Source organism: Phoenix dactylifera, unplaced genomic scaffold, assembly GCF_009389715.1.
Source record: "Phoenix dactylifera cultivar Barhee BC4 unplaced genomic scaffold, palm_55x_up_171113_PBpolish2nd_filt_p 000427F, whole genome shotgun sequence".
NCBI classification, from domain to species: domain Eukaryota; kingdom Viridiplantae; phylum Streptophyta; class Magnoliopsida; order Arecales; family Arecaceae; genus Phoenix; species Phoenix dactylifera.
In genome coordinates this window covers 390,865-415,624 of record NW_024067863.1, presented here as the reverse complement: position 1 = coordinate 415,624, position 24,760 = coordinate 390,865, and positions in this window count along the sequence as shown.

The window sequence follows — 24,760 nt, the reverse complement described above, 5'->3', positions numbered from 1 at the left end:
TAGGAAAGCAGTTTTCACATCCATCTGCCAGATTTCATAATCATGAAATGCTGCAATGGTAAGCAATGTTCGGATGGATTTCAGCATGGCTACAGGTGAAAAGGTCTCCTGATAGTCAATGCCTTCGCGTTCACTATACCCTTTCGCCACAAGCCTTGCCTTATAGGTCTCTACCTCTCCATCCGAACCTATCTTCCTTTTGTAGATCCATTTACATCCAATAGGTACAATACCTTCTGGTGGATCTACTAAGGTCCAGACTTGGTTGGAATGCATGGAGTCTAATTCTGACTTTATAGCTTCCAACCATTTTTCGGAATCGATATCAGATATCGCCTCGTTGTAGGTTTTGGGATCCTGTATGTGATCCCTATCTCCCACTAGGAACATTTCTTCGGTATCCTCTTCTAGTATACCTAAGTATCTATCGGAGGATGGGAGACCCTACTAGATCTGCGAGGTAGTTGAGGGACATCGTGTACTGGCTCTGTATGAATGGGTTCGATAGGATCCATGACTCGTTGCTTTTCAGAGACTTTCTCTTCAAGCTCAATTTTCCTCCCACTGCCTCTATCAAGGATAAACTGATTTTCCAAGAAGATGGCATGACGGCTCACAAACACATTGTGATCCTCTGAGACGTAAAAATTGTATCCTAATGACTCTTTGGGATATCCTATAAAACGAGCACTTATGGTCCTAGCCTCTAGTTTGTCCGCCTGCAGTCTTTTGACATGGGCCGGACATCCCCAAATCTTGAGATAACCAAGACTTGGTTTCTTACCATATACTGCGGTAAGTAAGGCATCTCCTCAAAGAAACATAGGTAAATCAGTGAAGCTCATCATGGACCGGACCATATCCAATAGAGTCCGATTTCTTCTCTCTGACACCCCGTTGAGTTGAGGTGTACCCGGAGGAGTCCATTGTGAGACTATGCCATTGTCCTTGAGATAGTCCCGGAATTCTCCACTAAGGTATTCTCCTCCTCGATCTGATCGAAGAGCCTTAAGGGGTTTTCTAGTTTTTTTTCTACTTCATTTCTGAACTCTTTGAACTTTTCAAAAGATTCAGATTTGTGTCTCATAAGATAGACATACCCATACCGTGAATAATCATCGGTAAAGGTAATGAAGTACGAATAACGTCCCCTGGCTAGCACATCGAATGGGCCACACACATCTGTGTGTATCAGGGTAAGTATTTCAGTGGTCCTCTCCCCATGTCCTACAAAGGGTAATCTAGCCATTTTTTCTTGAAGACAGGACTCGCAAACTGGATATGACTCGAAAGTCAATGAGCCGAGAAGCCCATCTTTATCCATTTTGTTCATTCTATCCTCTCCAATATGGCCAAGCCTGAGGTGCCACAAATATTTTTGGTTTATCTCATCCCTGGATCTTTTGGATCCTTTGGCATTCACTACTTGCTCAGACACATTTATAGATACATCCATATGCAAATGATAGAGACTGTCAATCATAAAACCACGTGCGACTATTTTATTTCTGAAATAAATAAAACAGCAGTCTTTGTCAAATGTAAAAACATGACCTTTCTGTGCTAGACATGAAACAGAAATCAAATTTCTGCTAGCAGCAGGTACATAATAGCAGTCTCTAAGTAATAAACTAAAACTAGACGGTAGTCGCAGATGGTAGGTGCCGACAGCCACAGCAGCAACTTTTGCCCCGTTGCCAACCCGAAGGGTTATCGCACCTTCCACCAGCCTTCTACTTTCCTTTAGACCCTGCATGGTAGTGCATAGATGAGCACTAGAACCAGAATCTATAACCCAACTAGAAGTAGAAGAAACCGTTAGATTAGTTTCAATTATGAGCAAGTCCATACCTTCTGAAGGTGTGTCACCTTTCTTGTTCTTCAGGCTCTCGAGGTATGAAGGACAATTCCTCTTCCAGTGGCCGTCGACATTGCAGTGGAAACATTTTCCTTTGTCATTGGCCTTTTTCTTTTGAACTTCCTTCTTTGGCTTCTTGTCTTTCTTTTGCTTCTTAGCAGGCTTCTTTTTCTTCCAAGTGGACTTTCTCTTGGAACCAGAAGTCAACTCAGCAGCAAGGACATTGCCCCTTGAACCTTTCAAGGCTCCCTCAGCAGTTACCAACATATTTATCAGTTCAGTCTTAGTGCATTCAATCTTATTCATGTGGTAGTTTACTATAAACTGACCAAATGAATCAGGAAGGGATTGAAGGATCAGATCAACTTGCAATTCCTTGTGCATGTTCATACCGAGCTTCTCAAGCTCCTCAAGGTCCTTGATCATAGTCAGACCGTGATCATGGACGGACTGCCCTTCGCGCATCTTTGTCTTGAAGAGCCTCTTGGACACTTCAAAACGAGCTGTGCGACTCTGCTCACCATACAACTCTTGCAGGTGTGCTAGTATGTCCCTAGCAGTCTTGAGATTCTCATGCTGGCATTGGAGTTCATTGGACATGGATGCCATCATATAGCACTTGACTCTAATGTCATCATCCATCCACTTTTGATGCATCTGTCGCTGAACATCAGTAGGACGTGCTGGTAGTGTGGGGATATCTGAATCGAGTATGTAGCCTATTTTCTCACAGCTCAAAATAATTTTGAGATTTCTAAGCCAGTCCTTGTAATTTGTACCGGTCAATCGGTTGGTCTCAAGAATACAGGTCAAAGGGTTTGAGGCTGACATTATGATCTGCAGAGAGTAAAGATTCTAGTTAGACTTTTGTACTTGATCCTAATCTGTTCTAAGGTCTTTTAGAACAAATGTAACTCCCACTATTTTCTCGAATTCCTCACACTCTCCTGGTAGAAAAACGGAAATTCTACACGACTAGGGTTTCTAGTGGGTACTGCGGTCCCACCGATCTACATGGCACCTCACCTAACAGTTATTGGTGACACATAGATGGATGAGTGTACAACTCTTGTACAATGCTACTCAAGCATGTTGCAGTGCAACTCGGTCTCTAAGCCATGAAGACCTCACCTAACAGTTATTGGTCTCATTTCTTAGTTAAGTCAGACCCACCGTATAACCGTAGGAATAAAGTCGTCATTGAGTCCTCACCTAACAGTTATTGGTGCCCAACCCCACCTTTACCCTACAACATCTCATATCTATAGAGAGGTCCAGCCCCCCGATGCAACTTGCCCACTGTGTCCAGCCGAGACAAATCAACATCAGAAAGACCTTAGCAGCTCTACTACAGTGGAAGACCTATTGACTTAATATTGGTTAATCAGGTCTTAGTGTTTGCAACTTGAGCTCTTCATAAGAGGTAATCGAACAATTGGCCAGGTAAGCAGGTGGGAGGCTCCCCTTACTCAGAGAGTAAGGTCCTAATTAAGTAACCACCTTTCATGCTTTCCTAGACACCAATTAGATCAATTAATCTAATATGACTTGCTCATGTCGGTTCACTCTCGACTTGATTGAGGAGGTTTTAATTTAGGTCTCAATTGGGATTGCTACATCATATGTAAACCTATCTACCCGACTCTCATTCACATCACATATAAACGGCACATTGCAGGCAGTTATAATCGCAGCAATAATTAAAGCTAAACTTTAAATAGGTGATGATCATGGATTCTAGTTAGGTCGTATTACAAGCACATGCACGTCAATCGATCAACTGGTCTTCAACTCTTGAATTGGTTCCAAGCCTCCTTGACTCGATCCTTGACCAACTCTTGATCCAATCGCCATCAACCGCTTAGACCCCTGCTCATCTCATGCATCATCTTCGACTTGATCGTTGACGTACATCACATCACAGAAATACAACCAGATATAAAATAAAAACAAAAATAAATTACATCTCCCTTTTAGGAGGCACGCAGGCCTCTCAAAATATTAAATAAGATGCATGCAAGCATCTGAAAAATTACATGACATTACAGATCACATTGCAGGTCATTACATTCGATACCAAAAGGGTTTGAATCCTATGATCATCACCATATGCAACAATTATAATTTTCAGATCTGAGAATTAATTGATTATGTTATGACATAGGTTGCTGATCATGCTAATCATGATTCTAAACTTTGTAATCTCATTAACAATGCAATTAGAATCATCATCTTATCACATAAAAATCAGCATGCAAAAATTCAGCAACCCTGAAAATCTGCATGCAGAAATTTTCAGCATGCATGATCATTCAATTTTCAGATCTAATAAGCCTTTAGATAATTAATTCTTACCTTAATCTACGAAGCCTGGCTCTTATACCACTGTTGGGGGAGTCTCCACTCCTACATGGGTTCGGTCCTATTAAAAATAGGGTGACACCCATGTATACCTATCAGAGCACGCATCTCTATACGCCTCCGGACGGAGAGCCACGCTTCGTCACACGATCACGTGTGAGAGTTTCCAGAGATCGGTCACAACTCTTGGACCTTTGCTCTGATACCACTGTTGGGAACCCGCCCATGCCGCAGAAAATTCAAAAAATTCGGATGGCAGCGGAATCGGCATGTGCGGGATCGATGTTCATCGCATGAACGTTGTTTCATGAACCGTTCGTAGATAGATAAGGATTAAATATTTTTAAAAAAATTTGAAGATCAGATCTTCACCTTGTGCGGGTAGATGATCACCGCAAATTTGAGTTCGTGGTTTTAGGAAGAGGGTTCGCTTGAAGCCGTTCAAGTGTCTGGCCTTTACGGGTATCCACACGAAGCAGTGATCCGATCAAAGCTCTCTTGTCTTCCCGGGGTGCTAGCTCCCTTGCAAAGACTTCTTTTGATGGCTGATTTTCTCTCTTTCAATCAACCCTTGATTGTGTTTGAGAGGAGGAAGAAGAAGGAGGGATCTTGAAGAAGAACCAAAGCCCTTACTGCAGCCTTTCTTTTCTCTGCGTTGGATGAAGGAAGGGAAGGGGAGGAGGCCGCCAAGGCTTCTTCTTCTTTTCTTCTTGCTTGCGGATGAAACAAGGAGAGGAGGGGGGGGCGTACGGAAGCAAGAGGAGGAGCTTCTCGTCTATTAGGTCAGCCCCAAAACCTCCTCTTTTTATAACATCTAGGGCTCCTACAAGTTAGGAGCCCTTGATGTATTACCAAGAGGGGCGCCGGCCCCTCTTGTTGCCGCACCAAGGGATCAAAGGAGGAGGGGCGTGAGCCCCTCCCTCTCATGTTGCCCTAATCCTCATCTAATGAGGATTGGGAGGCCCTAATGTGGTTTAGCCCTAATCCAATTAGGCTTAGCCCAAGGGTGAACCAATTTGGATCCAATCTAGGTAAGTCCTAATCCAATTAGAACTTAAATCAATTTTGACTCAATTGAACTCTTCAATCCTAATCCAATTAGGAGTCTTATTGATTCATTAGATTAATAATTAATTGTGACTTAAAAAATTCTAATCCAAATTAGGACATATTTAATTTTAGTCCTAATCCAATTAGGACTCTATTTGAATTCGAAGTCCTAATCTGATTAGGACTCTAGAAATCCTACTCCAAGTAGGAATCCGATTTTAATTCAAAACTCCTAATCTCATTAGGATTGTAGGAATCCTATTCCAAGTAGGAATCTCAGTCCTACTCCAACTAGGATTTCCAGTCCTAATCCAATTAGGACTCTAGGAATCCTACTCGAAGTAGGACTCTTGTTTCAAGTCCAATTAATTAATTCTCTTTGTTCTTTCTTCAACTGAATATCAATCGAATTGATTACTTGTGATTCCTAATCACGATTCAACCATCGGATCGGTCAATACTTCTAGTGTGTGTGACCCCATAGGTTCTACTCTGACTGGTAGTGAGATATATTATGATTTCTATCATAATATCATTGAAAACTCCTTTCAATGGATTGGAACGATTCCAACTCAACTCATTAAGGTTTATCGATCATCAAGATAATCCCTATTGAAAGAGTAGATGCCCTATAAGCCAATCATTTGATGGGTTTCTCTTTGTAATCCTCCAAATCATGTACTTTGACACTCGATATATATCAATAAAGGCATTGTGTTTCATCATTTGCTGCTTATCTATTTTATTATTGGATGATGAACCCCATAAATTAGGACATTGGTTTTAGGATTATGATGAGATCATACCAGTGAGACCTAAAATCCTAAAATCCTAATTTGGAATATTCCCAGTCAAATTGGTATATTGAGTCGGGGATCAATATTACCGAAAAGACTGGCACAGCTTATGTATGCTCAATGTAGAGGGTGATTGATCTCACAATCACTTGGGTGAGACACTAATACAAAGATGTGGGTGCTCATTAGAGGAATGAGTTCACTGAAATGACCAGCCATGAGAACATCTTATGGATGCTTACTTAATTATCAAAAGATGGTTCTCATAGTGGGAGTTGTGCAAGTGATCCTTAGACCTGAGATCACCATGGTACCTTGTGCACTTGAAGCTATGTTTTGGTTTACCCTCATTCACGACATTGCGTTGTGTACGGGGTATTCTGGATATGGTGGATTTTGTACGAAGGTTGTGAGTAGGTCAACAAGGAATCAGTCACTTCTAGTAAGAGAAGGTAACATCCTACTTACTCTAATCTTATGATGATTCAAGAAGCCTTTGATCAAAGCAAAATGAATATTAGAAAGAGTTTCTAATGTTTTAATGTTTGAATTATCATATAAAAGATTGAGAGAGACATGAATAAGTGATTGAGTTTGATATTGATCCATACTCATGCACTTATTCAGGATGTAGTATGACTGAGAGATTGAATTGCACAGTAACTTGCCACTGAAGGGTATGTTTGGATTTGTCCAATACATTCCTCATCTTTCGGGTAGACATGATACATTGCTAGACGTCAATCATGTCTTGTGGGTTGATCGGATCAAAGAGTTTGATTAGATCAAAGCATCAGAAAGGTTCTGATTGCTAAGTCAGGTTTAGCACTAAATTGAACCTAAATTGGATTAGAGGTATTCTAATCAGGTTAGGTCAACTTGCACCTGCACCTACTGCTGGCTAAGATAAGGAACCCAATGGGTCACACACAAGGGAATTGATCAAGGGTCTAATTGGATTAGATCATGTTTGCAAGATGAACATGCTAGCACGTGTTGCAAACCCTAGCTCCTGATTCAAATTAAATTCGAATCTGATTCTTAGGTTAGGTTGATCTAATATGATTAGATCATGACCTAATATGGGTTAGCCAAGAGTTGGAACCCATTTGGCTTTAATTAGACCTGATTTGATTAGGTTTAATATTTTTTTAAGTTGGTTACCCAATTGATTGGGTTTGTAGGGGCCTTCACTTCTGACCATTGGTCACTCCTGGATGAAATCTGTCCACTGGTTGGCCGCCTTCATCTGGACCATGGATGGTTTCTGATGAAGGATCTGGACATTTGGTCAGCGCCTGAATCTGGACCACTGGATGTCTCTCTGGATGAAAGATCTGGACCGTTGCTCAGCGCCTGAATCTTGGTCCATCGGTATGGCATCTTGCTTCTGGACCATGGATGGCACCCTGGATGATGTGCCTTGATCTGGACCATTAGATGTGCCTAGATCTGGACCATTGGCTTTGGTTCACTGCATTTGGGCCCTTGGATCATCAGGATTTAAGAGGGAGACATGAGAAAGAAGTTGATACACCCTTCTCCTTAGCACCCCATCATGATGGGATGCCTCTCTTGGCACATGCCTCATCATGATGAGGTGTGTGGATGGGATGCATCCCTTTATGATGCATCCCTCCACTCTTATAAATAAAGAGGTGCCTTGGGGTTCTAAAGATCATAAAAAGAAAAAGTCTCTCCTTCTCTCTCCCTTATCCCTTCTTTCTTACAAGCCTCTCTCTTTTGTCCTAACCCAAGACAAGAGGGTCTTCTTTAGGACAAAAAGGCTAGTGAATGTTTTAGAGGTAGAAAGAAAGAAGGAAGTGAAGAAAAATCAGCCAATTAAATCCTTTGGAAGGATTGAACAATTAGAATCAAATTTTGGTGGAGCTAGAGTCTTGAACCCATTCCTGTGTGGATCAACATCGGAGAGTGAACATTTGGGCACCTTAGGACATCTTCAGATATATTGGATATAGCGTGATAGGTATTCTTCTATACCAAGATTATATTTTCTACATTATTTGGTTATACTATTAAGGCGATCTTGGCTTATTAGGGGTTTCTATAATGGTTTTTATAAGAAATTTTATATCCCGTATCTTCCGCTGCGCCCTAGGGCATTAGAAACCCCAACAGTGGTATCAGAGCCACCCTTAATTAGTTTAACCAATGATATACATGCTATTATCTTGAATGCTATGAGATAGCTAGGTTATTTGTATGCAAGATTAGTTTATGCTATGAGATAGTGTTATTTCATGTTGTAGCACAGTATAATGCTAGTACTAAATTATAGAATGTGCAATGAGACCAATATAGTAGTATGAAAACTTTGGGCTGACCCACTCTGGAACATCGACTCGTTGGTGTCTAGGAAGGAAGCCACGGTGGTTACTTAATTAGGACCTCACTCTCTGAGTGAGGGGTGCCTCACCTGCTTTCTGGCCAATTATGATTTCTTTTGGTTGGCTTATGTTAGTAAGGATACTATATTAGGCCTTACTAATTCTAATTAGGTGTGTTATTGCTTAGCTGACATTCTGAATCATTGCTAAGTTGGGTTAGGAAAGAGCTACAGGTGGTTATTTATTAGGACCTTCTAAGTAAGGAGAGTCCATTGTTGTTAGATAGCCCTAGAGCCATTGGCTGCCATTGTTGATTCTAGACTATTTTGTACTTGCTTTTATTAGATAATAAAGGCTTTTTCATCATTTTTTATGGTCAGATCGTCAAGAAATTAATAAGATGTATACATATTCTCAAGAGTTGAGAATTTGAGCCATGTATCATTGGTGATTAATTCTAATGCTCTGTCAAAGGATCATCACGAGGCGGTGATCGATCCGATCAGTGCACCAGATCACTCTCCTTCTGGATGGACGAGACTTGAGTCCACAGTGTAGGGACACTGAAGTGATAGTGCAGGTGCTTGTTAGAGAACAAGGGTACTGAGCGTGACCAATACAAGAAGTCACTTGGATGTCTATCCACTCGTCAGTGACTTGCTTGATGTTGCAGTAGTGTGACTGGTCCTTTGACCTGCGGCGCTTCGGCTACTCACAGTGAGGTTATTGTAGTTTGACTGCACACATACATGGTCTCTAGCCATATGGGTCCATGCAGTGTAGATTGGCTGCAGTAAGTTCACTGTAGGAGTAGGGTATGCACCTATATGGAATCTATCGACCTTGATAGATAAGGAGAGATCCTATGTGATTTATAAGACTGAGTTCGTAAGACCTCGGCCGGGGCAGTATGCACAGTGGAGAAAGAGTTTTTTCACTATCGAACTCGAGTCGAATAAATCTTGACAAATGACAGACGATGGGGTTTGACGAGTTGTCCATGACCTCCGTCCTGTAGGGATCCACGATAGTAGGACTGTATCACATGTTAACTGCACCTAGAGGTTCATCATTCCATTCTGCTGGGTAGCCACTACATGCTGCTAGGTGTCACTGGTGGATGGTGGGACTCATAGGGATTATCTTGATGATCGATAAACCCTAATGAGTTGAGTTGGAATCGTTCCAACCCATTGAAAGGAGTTTTCAATGATATAGTGATAGAGATCACAATATATCTCACTACCAGTCAGAATAGAACCTATGGGGTCACACACACTAGAAGTATTGACCGATCCGATGGTTGAAATCGTGATTAGGAATCACAAGAAATCAATTTGATTGATAAAGAAGTTGAAGAAGAACAAAGGGAATTAATTAATTAGACTTAAACACAAATGCTACTTCGGGTAGGATTCCTAGAGTCCTAATTGGATTAGGGCTGGGAATCCTAGTTGGAGTAGGACTGGAATTCCTACTTGGAATAGGATTCCTAAAATCCTAATGAGATTAGGAGTTTTGAATTAAAATTGGATTCCTACTTGGAGTAGGATTCCTAGAAATCCTAATTGGATTAGGACTAAAATTAAATACATCCTAATTAGATTAGGATTCCTTAAGTCTAAATTAATTATTAATCTAATGAATCAACATGACTCCTAATTGGATTAGGATTGAAGAGTTCAATTGAGTCATGGTTCATTCAAGTCCTAATTGGATTAGGACTAGTATAGATTGAACCCAATTTGGCCAATCCTAATTAGATTAGGATTAAACCATGAGAGAGGCACCTAATCCTCTTTGGAAGAGGATTAGGTTAACCAAGTAAGAGGGGCATCAGCCCCTCTCATCTTGGATGGTGCGGATTGAAGGAGAGAGAGGGGCCGGCGCACCCCCCTTTCTTTCTTTGGAAAACCATCTAGGGCTCCTACTTTGGAGGAGCCCTTGATGGCTATAAGAAGCACCATGAGGCCGGCGCCCTAGGTATTGGAGCCATCCTCCTCTTGCTGCCGCCACCCTCCCCTCTCCTCTCTTAGTTCAGCCGCAAGCAAAGGAAGAGCAAGGTCCAAGCGTTGGCGCCTTCCTCTTCCTCCAATCCTTCTTCCAACGCAGGGAAAAGAAAGAAGGCTGCAGAAGCTGTGTTCTTCTTCCTTGAGTTCCTTCTTCTTCTTCCTCCTCTCAAGCACTTTCAAGAGTTGAAAGAAAGAGAAGAGATCAGCCATCAAAGGAGTCTTTGCAAGGGAGCTAGCACCCCGGGAAGACAAGAAAGCTTTGATCGGTTCTCTACTTCGTGTGGATACCCGTAGAGGCCGGACGTTTGAACGGCTTCAAACGAACCCTCTTCCAAAACCACGAATTTAGATTCGCGGTGATCATCTACCCGCGCAAGGTGAAGATTTGATCTTCCTATTAGTTCTAAAAGTTTTAATTCTTACCTAATTACGAAAGGTCTCGAAACAAGCGTTCATGCGATGAACGTCGAACCCGTGCATGCCGATTCCGCTGCCATCTGAAAATTTTTGAAATATCAGCGGCATGGGCGGGTTCCCAACACTGCTTACCTGGCCAACTATTTGATTGACCTCCATGGAAAAGCTAATTGCTGATATAACACTATAAAGGTCCTTCCTTCATGCTTAGATATTATTATGTCAATATCTACGCTAGCTTGTTGTGATTCCCACAAGGCTAGTATTAGGGATTGATATTGTAATATCTTGGTGCGTATGATGCATATGGTATATTTTAATATGTTGCCTTGTTGTGATTCCCACAAGGGCAGCATTATTCAAATATAATTGTATAAAAATGAAGGGTTTGACTTAACTAGACACAATAGTTTGTTGTGATTCCCACAAGACTATATGTGTGCTAGAGGACAGAATAAAGTTGGGAATTGCATGGGATGCAATTGGAAAGAGTTTCCTACCTTTGAACTTATAAGGGCTTGTTGTGATTCCCACAAGGTCTTTTATAAGGAATTTGGATCTCAACCCCACTAAGAAAATTAGTATTTTCTCGTTCATCATACTTGAGGGTTATGATATTCGATAAAAATAGTGGGAGTAACAATTAGATAAAAGTCCTTGTCTGATTGAATACATGTCATCATGATTGGTCTGCTTATATTAGTGTTCTTTGTAATTATAGATTAATTATGCAAAAATGGCATCTTCACTCTCACTTAGAGGTATCTTAGATACAAACAAATTGACTGGTCCCAACTATGTGGATTGGTTGAGGAATTTAAAGATTGTTCTCACACAAGAAAAACTTTCCTACATTCTTGAAACCCCTGACCTAGGGTCAGCAGGGGAAGATGCAACTGAGGAGGAATTGGCCACATATCGTATGTGGAAAAATGACAGTTTGACTGTCAAATGTATCAAGCTTGCTTCTATGAATAATGAATTGCAGAGGCAGCATGATAGCATGGATACTCACTCCATACTCCTTAACTTAAAGGAGTTATATGGTGAGCAGAGCAGAACTGCTAGATATGAGATATCTAAAAAGTTGTTCCGTGCTAGAATGATCGAGGGATCGTCTGTGCAAGACCACTGTTTAAAGGTTATAGACTTAATCACTCGATTAAGTCAACTTGGTTTTGCTATGGACAGTGAGCTCAGTCAGGATTTGATCCTGCAATCACTATCCGACTCATTCTCGCAGTTTGTCGTGAATTATCACATGAACAAACTGAATGTTGGGAACCCGCCCATGCCGCTGATATTTCAAAAATTAAATCAGATGGCAGCGGAAAGGCATGTGCGGGATCGACGTTCATCGCATGAACGTTGTTTCGAGACCTTTCGTAATTAGGTAAGAATTAAAACTTTTAAAACTATTAGGAAGATCAAATCTTCACCTTGCGCGGGTAGATGATCACCGCAAATCTGAATTCGTGGTTTTGGAAGAGGGTTCGCTTGAAGCCGTTCAAACGTCCGGCCTCTACGGGTATCCACACGAAGCAGGATCCGATCCAAGCTCTCTATCTCACCGGGGTGCTAGCTCCCTTGCAGAGATAGCTTTGATGGCTGATCTCCTTCTCTTTCAATCAACTCTTGATTGTGCTTGAGAGGAGGAAGAAGAAGGATGAAGAAGAGGAAGAAGATGACCCCTCGCAGCCTTCTCTTTTCCTTGCGTTGGATGAAGGAAGGGAAGGGAAGGAGGCCGCCAACACTTGGAGATCTTTTCCCTTGCTTGCGGCTGAACAAGAGGAGGAGAGGGGGCCACGGCTTGAAGAGGGAGAAGACTCTCTAGGGCGCCGGCCCTAGTCCTCTTTATAGCCATCAAGGGCTCCTCCAAGTAGGAGCCCTAGATGATTTCCAAAAAGAAGGGGGCGCCGGCCCCTCTCTCTTCATCGCACCATCAAGTGAGAGGGGCTGATGCCCCTCTTACTTGGTTAACCTAATCCTCTTCCAAAGAGGATTAGGTGCCTCTCTCATGGTTTAATCCTAATCAATTAGGATTAGCCAAATTGGGTTCAATCTATGCTAGTCCTAATCCAATTAGGACTTGAATGAACCATGACTCAATTGAACTCTTCAATCCTAATCCAATTAGGAGTCATGTTGATTCATTAGATTTAATTAATTTAGACTTAAGGAATCCTAATCCAATTAGGATTTGTTTAATTTTAGTCCTAATCCAATTAGGACTCTATTTGAATCCGAAGTCCTAATCCAATTAGGATTTCTAGGAATCCTACTCCAAGTAGGAATCCAATTTTAATTCAAAACTCCTAATCTCATTAGGATTTAGGAATCCTATTCCAAGTAGGAATCCAGTCCTACTCCAACTAGGATTCCCAGTCCTAATCCAATTAGGACTCTAGGAATCCTACCCGAAGTAGGATTCTTGTTTCAAGTCCAATTAATTAATTCCCTTTCCTTCTTCAACTTCTTATCAATCAAATTGATTACTGTGATTCCTAATCACGATTTCAACCATCGGATCGGTCCAATACTTCTAGTGTGTGTGACCCCATAGGTTCTATTCTGACTGGTAGTGAGATATATTGTGATCTCTATCACTATATCATTGAAAACTCCTTTTCAATGGGTTGGAACGATTCCAACTCAACTCATTAGGGGTTTTATCGATCATCAAGATAATCCCTATGAGTCCCACCATCCACCAGTGACACCTAGCAGCATGTAGTGGCTACCCAGCAGAATGGAATGATGAACCTCTAAGGGTGCGAGTTAACATGTGATACAGTCCTACTATCGTGGATCCCTACAGGACGGAGGTCATGATGGACAACTCGTCAAACCCCATCGTCTGTCATATGTCAAGATTTATTCGACTGAGTTCGATAGTGAAAAACTCTTTTCTCCACTGTGGCATAACTGCCACGGCCGAGGTCTTACGAACTCAGTCTTATAAATCACATAGGATCTCTCCTTATCTATCAAGGTCGATAGATTCCATATAGGTGCATACCCTACTCCTACAGTGAACTTACTGCAGCCAATCTACACTGCATGGACCCATATGGCTAGAGACCATGTATGTGTGCAGTCAAACTACAATAACCTCACTGTGAGTAGCCGAAGCACCCGCAGGTCAAAGGACCAGTCACACTACTGCAACATCAAGCAAGTCACTGACGAGTGGATAGACATCCAAGTGACTTCTTGTCGATTGGTCACGCTCAGTACCGCTTGTTCTCTAACAAGCCACCTGCACTATCACTTTCAGTGTCCCTACACTGTGGACTCAAGTCTCGTCCATTCCAGAAGGAAAGTGATCTGTGCACTGATCGGATCGATCACCGTCCTCGTGATGATCCATTGATCAGGAGCATTTAGAAATTAATCACCAATGATACATGGCTCAAATTCTCAACTCTTGAGAATATGTATCATCATCTTATTAATTTCTTGGACGATTCATAGACACATAACAATATGAATGAAAAGATGCCTTTTATTTATTCAATAATTAAATAGTCAAGTACAAAATTATGTCCCTAGAATCAACAATGTGTCAGCCAAATTGGCTTCTAGGGCATACATCTAACAATCTCCCACTGCACCTAAAGCCATTGGTCATATATCTTAGGCCCATCTTCTCAAGGTGGGCTTCAGTCTTTTTGCTGACTCAGCTGCTTAGTGAACGGGTCCGCCACGTTATCCGCGGAGTCTATCCTCTGCACCCTACTACATCCATAGTCGCCGTATGAAATGGAAGCGCCGCTCTATGTGCTTGGACTTCTGATGAGACCATGCTCCATAGCATGCTATGGTGCCAATATATCGCAGTAAAGTGTTATGGCATCTAATGACATTACATCCTAACTCTGCAATTAACTTTTAATCAGAAGTTCCATCTGCACTTAGATACGGCATTAAATTCAGCTTCTAAGGTAGAATCTATAATGATCGGTTGTTTAGAACTCTTCCAATTTACCGTACCACATTGCACAAGAACACATATCCAGATGTTACTTCCTGTCACGACATCAGTCATGAAGTCTGAATCTGTGTACCCTTCTACCTTTAACTCTGATGATCCTCCAAAAACAAGAATAATCTTTAATTCTTCTCAAGTACTTAAGATATTCTTCACAGCTGTCCAGTGTTCTTCACCTGGGTTCGACTGATATCTGCTTGTGACACTCACAGCAAGAGCTATATCAGGTCGGTACATAGCATGGCATACATGAGGCTTCCTATTGCCGATGCATAAGGAATCTTGCTCATGCGGTGAATCTCTTCAGATGTGTTGGGCACATCTTCTTGGAGAGATGAATCCATGCCTTAGGGGTAAGAGACCCCTCTTGGAGTTTTCCATGCTGAACCTCTTCAGCACCTCCTCTATGTACATCTTCTGTGAAAGGCGCAAGCATCCTTTTAGATCTATCTCTATAGACCTTTATTCCCAAAATATAGGATGCTTCCCCAAGGTCTTTCATGGAGAATTCTTTTGACAACCAGACCTTGACCGAGGTTAGCATGGGAATATCATTCCCAATCAGGAGAATGTCATCTACGTACAGTACGAGAAAAACGACAGCACTCCACTAACCTTTTTGTAAACACACGGTTCCTCTTCGTTTTTGATGAAATCAAACGTTTTGATTGCATCATCGAAACGAGTGTTCCAACTCCGAGATGCTTGCTTTAGTCCATAGATGGACCTTTGCAGCTTGCAGACCTTGTGATCTCCATCACTGGAAGTGAAACCCAAAGGCTGTTCCATATAGATATCTTCATCAAGATATCCATTCAGAAAAGCAATTTTCACATCCATCTGCCAGATTTCATAATCATGAAATGCTGCAATGGCAAGCAATGTTCGGATGGATTTTAGCATGGCTACAGGTGAAAAGGTCTCCTGATAGTCAATGCCTTCGCGTTGACTATACCCTTTCGCCACAAGCCTTGCCTTATAGGTCTCTACCTCTCCATCCGAACCTATCTTCCTTTTGTAGATCCATTTGCATCCAATAGGTACAATACCTTCTGGTGGGATCTACTAAGGTCCCAGACTTGGTTGGAATGCATGGAGTCTAACTCTGACTTCATAGCTTCCAGCCATTTCTCGAAATCGATATCAGATATCGCCTCGTTGTAGGTTTTGGGATCCTGTATGTGATCCCTATCTCCCACTAGGAACATTTCCTCGGTATCCTCTTCTAGTATACCTAAGTATCTATCGGGAGGATGGGAGACCCTACTAGATCTACGAGGTGGTTGAGGGACATCGTGTACTGGCTCTTTATAAATGGGTTCTATAGGATCCATGACTCGTTGCTTTTCAGAGACTTTCTCTTCAAGCTCAATTTTCCTCCCACTGCCTCTATCAAGGATAAACTGATTTTCCAAGAAGATGGCATGACGGCTCACAAACACATTGTGATCCTCTGAGATGTAGAAATTGTATCCTAATGACTCTTTAGGATATCCTATAAAACGAGCACTTATGGTCCTAGCCTCTAACTTGTCCGCCTGTAGTCGCTTGACGTGGGCCGGACATCCCCAAATCTTGAGATGACCCAGACTTGGTTTCTTACCATGCCATATCTCATACGGTGTGGTAGGAACGGATTTAGAGGGAACTCTATTCAATAAATAAATCGCTGTGAGTAAGGCATCTCCCCAAAGGAACATGGGTAAATCAGTGAAGCTCATCATGGACCTAACCATATCCAATAGGGTCCGATTTCTCCTCTCTGACACTCCGTTGAGTTGTGGTGTACCCGGAGATGTCCATTGTGAGACTATGCCGTTTTCTTTGAGATAGTCCCGGAATTCTCTACTAAGGTATTCTCCTCCTCGATCTGATCGAAGAGCCTTAAGAGGTTTTCCAGTTTGTTTTCTACTTCATTCTTGAACTCTTTGAACTTTTCAAAAGAGTCAGACTTGTGTCTCATAAGATACACATATCCATACCGTGAATAATCATCGGTAAAGGTAATGAAGTAAGAATAACGTCCCCTGGCTAGCACATCGAATGGGCCACATACATCTGTATGTATTAGGGTAAGTATTTCAGTGGTCCTCTCCCCATGTCCTACAAAGGGCAGTCTAGCCATTTTTCCTTGAAGACAGGACTCGTAAACTGGATATGACTCGGAAGTCAATGAGCCGAGAAGCCCATCTTTATCCATTTTGTTTATCCTATCCTCTCCAATATGGCCAAGTCTGAGGTGCCACAAATATCTTTGGTTTATCTCATCTCTGGATCTTTTGGATCCTTTGGCACTCACATCTTGCTCGGTAACATCACAGATACATCCATATGTAAATGATAGAGACTGTCAATCATGAAACCACGTGCGACTATTTTATTTCTCAAATAAATAGAACAGCAGTCTTTGTCAAATGTAAAAACATGACCTTCCTGTGCTAGACATGAAACAGAAATCAAATTTTCTGCTAGCAACAGGTACATAATAGCAGTCTCTAAGTATTAAACTAAATCCAGACGGTAGTCGCAGATGGTAGGTGCCCACAGCCACAACAGCAACTTTTGCCCTGTTGCCAACCCGAAGGGTTACCGCACCTTCTGCCAGCCTTCTACTTTCCTTTAGACCCTGCATGGTAGTGCACAAATGAGCACTAGAACCAAAATCTATAAACCCAACTAGAAGTAGAAGAAACCGTTAGATTAGTTTCAATTATGAGCAAGTCTATACCTTCTGAAGGCGTGTCACCTTTCTTGTTCTTCAGGCTCTCGAGGTATGAAGGACAGTTTCTCTTCCAGTGGCCTTCGACATTGCAGTGGAAACATTTTCCTTTGTCGTTAGCCTTTTCCTTTTGAACTTCCTTCTTTGGCTTCTTGTCTTTCTTCTGCTTCTTTGCAGGCTTCTTTTTCTTCCAAGTAGACTTTTTCTTGGAACCAGAAGTCAACTCAGCAGCAAGGACATTGCCCCTTGAACCTTTCAAGGCTCCCTCAGCAGTTACCAACATGTTTATGAGTTCAGTCTTAGTGCATTCAATCTTATTCATGTGGTAGTTTACTATAAACTGACCAAATGAATCAGGAAGGGATTGAAGGATCAGATCTACTTGCAATTCCTTGTGCATGTCCATACCGAGCTTCTCAAGCTCCTCTAGGTCCTTGATCATGGTCAGACCGTGATCATGGACAGACTGCCCTTCGCGCATCTTTGTCTTGAAGAGCCTCTTGGACACTTCAAAACGAGCTGTGCGACTCTGCTCACCAAACAACTCTTGCAGGTGTGCCAGTATGTCCCTAGCAGTCTCTATATTTTCATGCTGGCATTGGAGTTCATTAGACATGGATGCCATCATATAGCATTTTACTCTAATGTCATCATCCAACCACTTTTATGCATTTCACGCTGAACATCAGTAGGACGTGCTGTAGTGTGGGGATATCTGAATCGAGTATGTAGCCTATCTTCTCACAGTCCAAAACTATTTTGAGATTTCTAAGCCAGTCTTTGTAATTGGTTCCGGTCAGTCGGTTGGTCTCAAGAATACGGGTCAAAGGGTTTGAAGCCGACATTGTATCTGCAGAGAGTAAAGATTCTAGTTAGACTTTTGTACTTGATCCTAATCTGTTCTAAGGTCTTTTAGAACAAATGTAACTCCCACTATTTTCTCGAATCCCTCACACTCCCCTGGTAGGGAAACGGAAATCCCACACGACTAGGGTTTCTAGTGGGTACTGCGGTCCCACCAATTTACATGCCACCTCACCTAACAGTTATTGGTGACACATAGATGGATGAGTGTACAACTCTTGTACAATGCTTCTCAAGCATGTTGCAGTGTAACTTGGTCTCTAAGCCATGAAGACCTCACCTAACAGTTATTGGTCCCATTTCTTAGTTAAGTCAGACCCACCATATAACCGTAGGAATAAAGTCGTCATTGGGTCCTCACCTAACAGTTATTGGTGCCCAACCCCACCTTTACCCTACAACATCTCATGTCTATAGAGAGGTCCAGCCCCCCGATGCAACTTGACCACTGTGTCCAGCCGAGACAAATCAACATCAGAAAGGCCTTAGCAGCTCTACTACAGTGGAAGACCTATTGACTTAATATTGGTTAATCAGGTCTTAGTGTTTGCAACTTGAGCCCTTCATAAGAGGTAATCGAACAATTGGCCAGGTAAGCAGGTGGGAGGCTCCCCTTACTCAGAGAGTAAGATCCTAATTAAGTAACCACCTTTCATGCTTTCCTAGACACCAATTAGATCAATTAATCTAATATGACTTGCTCATGTCGGTTCACTCCCGACTTGATTGAGGAGGTTTTGATTTAGGTCTCAATTGGGTTTGCTACATCACATGTAAACCTATCTACCCGACTCGCATTCACATCTCATGCAAATGGTACATCACAGGCAGTTATAATCGCAGCATCAAATAAAGTTAAACTTTAAATAGGTGATGATCATGGATTCTAATTAGGTCGTATTACAAGCACATGCACATCAATCGATCAAGTGGTCTTCAACTCTTGAATTGGTTCTAAGCCTCCTTGATTCGATCCTTGATCAACTCTTGATCCCATCGCCATCAACCGCTTAGATCACCTTTCATCTCATGCCTTTGCTTCAGCTTGATCGTTGATGTACATCACATCACAGAAATACAACCAGATGTAAAAATAAAAATAAATTACATCTCCTTTTAGGAGGCACGCAGGCCTCTCAAAACATCAAATAAGATGCATGCAAGCATCTGAAAAATTACATGACATCGCAGATCACATCGCAGGTCATTACATTTGATACCAAAAGGGTTTGAATCCTATGATCATCACCGTATGCAACAATTATAATTTTCAGATCTGAAAACTAACTGATTATATCATGACATAGGTCGCTGATCATGCTAATCATGATTCTAAACTTTGTAATCCTATTAACAATGCAATTAGAATCATCTTTTTATCACATAAAAATCAGCATGCAAAAATCAGCACCCCTGAAAAATCTGCATGCAGAATTTTTCAGCATGCATGATCATTCAATTTTCAGATCTAATAAGCCTTTAGATATTTAATTCTTACCTTAATCTACGAAGCCTAGGCTCTGATACCACTGTTGGGAACCCGCCCATGCCGCTGATATTTCAAAAAAATTTTCAGATGGCAGCGGAATCGGCATGCACGGGTTCGACGTTCATCGCATGAACGTTGTTTCGAGACCTTTTGTAATTAGGTAAGAATTATAACTTTTAAAACTATTAGGAAGATCAAATCTTCACCTTGCGCGGGTAGATGATCACCGCAAATCTGAATTCGTGGTTTTGGAAGAGGGTTCGCTTGAAGCCGTTCAAACGTCCGGCCTCTACGGGTATCCACACGAAGCAGGATCCGATCCAAGCTTTCTATCTCACCGGGGTGCTAGCTCCCTTGCAGAGATAGCTTTGATGGCTGATGTCCTCCCTCTCAATCAACTCTTGATTGTGCTTAGAAGGAGGAAGAAGAAGGATGAAGAAGAGGAAGAAGATGATCCCCTACGCAGCCTTCTCTTGTTCCTTGTGTTGGATGAAGGAAGGGAAGGGAAGGAGGCCGCCAACACTTGGAGAGCTTTTCCCTTGCTTGCGGCTGAGAACACCAAGGAAAGGAGAGGGCCACGGCTTGGAGGAAGAGAGGTTTCAATGCCCTAGGGCGCCGGCCTCATGGTGCCTTTTATAGCCATCAAGGGCTCCTCCAAAGTAGGAGCCCTAGATGGTTTTCCAAAGAGAGAAGGGGGGCGCCGGCCCCTCTCTTCATGCCGCACACAAGGAGAGGAGGAGGGGCGTGATCCCTCCTTCTTGTGATGCCCTAATCCTCTTCCAAAGAGGATTAGGTGCCTCTCTTATGGTTTAATCCCAATCCAATTAGGATTAGCCAAATTGGGTTCAATCTATGCTAGTCCTAATCCAATTAGGACTTGAATGAACCATGACTCAATTGAACTCTTCAATCCTAATCCAATTAGGAGTCATGTTGATTCATTAGATTTAATAATTAATTAGGACTTAAGGAATCCTAATCCAATTAGGATTTGTTTAATTCTAGTCCTAATCCAATTAGGACTCTAATTTGAATCCGAAGTCCTAATCCAATTAGGATTTCTAGGAATCCTATTCCAAGTAGGAATCCAATTTTAATTCAAAATTCCTAATCTCATTAGGATTGTAGGAATCCTATTCCAAGTAGGAATCCCAGTCCTACTCCAACTAGGATTCCCAGTCCTAATCCAATTAGGACTCTAGGAATCCTACTCGAAGTAGGACTCTTGTTTCAAGTCCAATTAATTGATTCCCTTTCCTTCTTCAACTTTTTATCAATCAAATTGATTACTTGTGATTCCTAATCACGATTTCAACCATCGGATCGGTCAATACTTCTAGTGTGTGTGACCCCATAGGTTCTATTCTGACTGGTAGTGAGATATATTGTGATCTCTATCCAATATCATTGAAAACTCCTTTCAATGGGTTGGAACGATTCCAACTCAACTCATTAGGGTTTATCGATCATCGAGATAATCCCTGTGAGTCCCACCATCCACCAGTGACACCTAGCAGCATGTAGTGGCTACCCAGCAGAATGGAATGATGAACCTCTAGGTGCAGTTAACATGTGATACAATCCTACTATCGTGGATCCCTACAGGACGGAGGTCATGGACAACTCGTCAAACCCCATCGTCTGTCATATGTCAAGATTTATTCGACTTGAGTTCGATAGTGGAAAACTCTTTTTTCACTTTATATTACTGCCCTGGCCAAGGTCTTAGAACTCAGTCTAACAAATCACATAGGATCACTCCTCTTCTATCAAGGTCGATAGATTCCTTATAGGTGCATACCCTACTCCTACAGTGAACCTACTGCAGCCAATCTACACTGCATGGACCCATATGGCTAGAGACCATGTATGTGTGCAGTCAAACTACAATAACCTCACTGTGAGTAGCCGAAGCACCGCAGGTCAAAGGACCAGTCACACTACTGCAACATCAAGCAAGTCACTGACGAGTGGATAGACATCCAAGTGACTTCTTGTCTTGGTCACGCTCAGTACCCTTGTTCTCTAACAAGCACCTGCACTATCACTTCAGTGTCCCTACACTGTGGACTCAAGTCTCGTCCATCCAGAAGGAAAGTGATCTGTGCACTGATCGGATCGATCACCGTCCTCGTGATGATTCATTGATCAGGAGCATTTAGAAATTAATCACCAATGATACATGGCTCAAATTCTCAACTCTTGAGAATATGTATCATCATCTTATTAATTTCTTGGACGATTCATAGACACATAAATAATATGAATGAAAAGATGCCTTTTATTTATTCAATAATAAACAGTCAAGTACAAAATTATGTCCCTAGAATCAACAATGTGTCAGCCAAATTGGCTTCTAGGGCATACATCTAACACATGACTCGTTGCTTTTCAGAGACTTTCTCTTCAAGCTTAATTTTCCTCCCAATGCCTCTATCAAGGATAAACTGGTTTTCCAAGAAGATGGCATGACGGCTCACAAACACATTGTGATCCTCTGAGACGTAAAAATTGTATCCTAATGACTCTTTAGGATATCCTATAAGACGAGCACTTATGGTCCTAGCCTCTAGTTTGTCCGCCTGTAGTCTTTTGACGTGGGCCGGACATCCCCAAATCTTGAGATGACCAAGACTTGGTTTCTTACCATGCTATATCCCATATGGTGTGGTAGGAACGGATTTAGAGGGAACTCTATTCAACAAGTAAATAGCTGAAAATAGGGCATCTATCTAAAGAAACAAGGGTAAATCAGTGAAGCTCATCATGGACTGGACCATATCAATAGAGTCCGATTCCTCCTCTCTGACACTCCATTGAGCTTGAGGTGTACCAGGAGGAGTCCATTATGAAACTATACCATTCTCCTTGAGATAATCACGGAACTCTCCATTAAGGTATTCACTTCCTCGATCTGATCGAAGAACTTTAATGAGTTTTTGTGCTTATTTTTCTACTTCATATCTAAGCTTTTTGAACCTTTCAAAAGTTTCATATTTGTGTCTCATACACATATCCATACCGTGAGTAATCATCGGTAAAATGAAGTAAAAAATTACAATCCCTAGCCTGCACATCGAATGGGCCACACACATCAGTGTGTACTAGGGTAAGTATTTTAGTGGACCTCCCTGTGTCCTACAAAGGATAATTTGGCCATCTTTCCTTGAAGGCAGAATTCACAAATCAAATATGACTCGAAAGTCAATGAGCCCAAAAGCTCATGTTTCTCCAATTTGTTTATTCTGTCTTCTCCTATATGGCCAAGCCTGAGGTGCCACAAATACTTTAGATTTATCTCATTTTTGGATCTATTAGATCCTATGGTATTCACTGTTTGCTCAGATATATTCACAGATACATCCATATGTATGTGATAGAGACTGTCAATCATAAAATCATGTTGAATCAATTTATTTTTCAAATAAAAATCTTTCTGTGCTAAATAAAATACAGAAATCAAATTTCAGCTAGCAATAGGTAACAGTCCCTAAGTATCCTGAGCATTTCTGACATACCTTCTGAAGGTCTGTCACCCTTTATGTTTTTTATGCTTTCCCATGTATGTAGGACAGTTCCTCTTCCAATGGCCGTTCATGATGCAATGGAAACATTTTTCCTTGCAATTGGCCTTTTCTTGGAACTTCCTCATTTGGCATTTTCTCGGTCTTCTGTTTCTTCGCAGGCTTTTTCTTCTTCCAAATAGACTCTCTCTTGGAAGTAGAAATCAACTCAACAGTGAGAACGATGCCCCTTGAACTCTTCAACGTCCCTAAGGTAGTTACCAATTTTTTTAACAATTCTGTTTTGGTGCATACAATCTTGTTCATATGGTAATTTACTATAAATTGTTCATATGAAGCTAGAAGGGATTACGGGATCAAATCCATTTGCAGTTCTTTGTGCATGGTCATGCCGAGCTTCTCAAGCTTCTTTAAGTCCTTTATCATGGTCAAACCATGATCATGGACATACTGCCCATCGTGCATCTTGGCTTTGAAGAGCCTCTTGGACACTTCAAACCGAGCTGCGTGACTCTGATCACCATACAACTCTTGCAGGTGATTTAATATGTCCCTGGCAGTCTTCATGTTCTCATGCTGGCATTGTAATGCATTGGACATGGATGCCATTGTGCAGCACCTAACTTTATTGTCATTGTTCGTCCACTTAACAAGCGTCTTATGCTGATCAGTGATCGGACGGATTGGTAACACGGGGATTCCATGGTCTAGTATGTACCCGAATTTCTCATAATTCAAAATGATTTTTTTTAAAAAAAAATTTGCTGAGCCAATCTTTATAATTGAGTTTGGTCAAACGGTTGTTCTATAGGATATGAGTTAAGAGTCTAGAAGCTGACTTTATAATCCTCAGAGAGTAAAGATTCTAGTTAGACTTTTGTACTTGATCCTAATCTGTTCTAAGGTCTTTTAGAACAAATGTAACTCCCACTATTTTCTCAAATTCCTCACACTCTCCTGGTAGAAAAACGGAAATTCCACACGACTAGGATTTCTAGTGGGTACTGCGGTCCCACCGATTTACATGCCACCTCACCTAACAGTTATTGGTGACACATAGATTGATGAATGTACAACTCTTATACAATGCTTCTCAAGCATGTTGCAGTGTAACTTGGTCTCTAAGCCATGAAAACCTCACCTAACAGTTATTAGTCTCATTTCTTAGTTAAGTCAGACCCACCGTATAACCGTAGGAATAAAGTCGTCATTGGGTCCTCACCTAATAGTTATTGGTGCCCAACCCCACCTTTATCCTACAACATCTCATGTCTATAGAGAGGTCCAGCCTCCCGATGCAACTTGACCACTGTATCCAGCCGAGACAAAT